At 62.0% G+C, this 907-nt stretch overlaps 1 protein-coding gene across 1 annotated transcript in view; it reads left to right on the forward strand.

Moving 5' to 3' along the window:
- Positions 1-753: 753 nt before the first annotated feature.
- The window catches only part of LOC104489989 (chromosome unknown open reading frame, human C10orf2), a 3378-nt gene continuing 3224 nt past the window's right edge, over positions 754-907 (forward strand). Inside the window, exon 1 of the mRNA XM_010132213.1 lies at positions 754-871. The gene's annotated coding sequence lies outside the window, so the exon portion shown is untranslated. The remainder of the gene's footprint in view (positions 872-907) is intronic.

A 907-nucleotide genomic window follows, 5' to 3' on the forward strand; every position in this document is an offset into this window, starting at 1 on the left:
ATGAGACCACCCAGACCAAGGCCATGTTCGGTATCTCCCTGGTGACAGATGCCACCCTGAAACGCTTTGGGGTGCGTTTTTTGAGGACTGCCAAGTCTCTCGTCTTCCCCTGGTTCAGCCCCCGCGATGCAGCTCTGAAGGGCCTGAAGCTGGTGAGGGTGGAGAAGAAAGGTGATGCGGTAGCTTACATGGAGGAGACGATACCCCGCTGCGACTCCTATCGCAATCTCTTTGGGCTGCCCCTGATAGGCCGCCGAGACACAGAGCTGGTCTTAACGGGGTGGGAGCTGGACGCCCTGGCTCTGCACCAAGCTACGGGGGTGGCCAGCCTGGCCTTGCCACGGGGGGCCACCTGCCTGCCTCCCGCCCTCCTCCCCTACCTGGAGCAGTTCAAGCGCATCACGCTGTGGCTGGGCGAGGATTTGCGCTCCTGGGAAGCTGCCAAGCTCTTTGCCCGCAAGCTGAGCCTCAAGCGCTGCTCCCTGGTGCGCCCTGGCGACCTCCAGCCCCGGCCCTTGGAGGCTCTGAACCAAGGCCTGAACCTCACCAAGACCCTTCGTGCTCCCCTGCCTGCCAGCCACAAATCCATTGTCTCGTTCCGGCAGCTGCGTGAGGAGGGGTTTGGGGAGCTGGTCAACACCGAGCAGGTGGCTGGCATCAAGTGGTCACGTTTTCCGGAGCTCAACAAGCTCCTCAAAGGGCACCGCAGAGGGGAGCTCACCATCTTTACAGGTGTTCCGGCAGCTGCGTGAGGAGGTGTTTGGGGAGCTGGTCAACACCGAGCAGGTGGCTGGCATCAAGTGGTCACGTTTTCCGGAGCTCAACAAGCTCCTCAAAGGGCACCGCAGAGGGGAGCTCACCATCTTTACAGGTGAGAGGCAAACGGCAGGTGGACGGGGGGGAGCAG

The sequence above is a fragment of the Buceros rhinoceros genome, unplaced genomic scaffold (genome assembly GCF_000710305.1).
Source record: "Buceros rhinoceros silvestris isolate BGI_N320 unplaced genomic scaffold, ASM71030v1 scaffold36152, whole genome shotgun sequence".
Taxonomy (NCBI): domain Eukaryota; kingdom Metazoa; phylum Chordata; class Aves; order Bucerotiformes; family Bucerotidae; genus Buceros; species Buceros rhinoceros.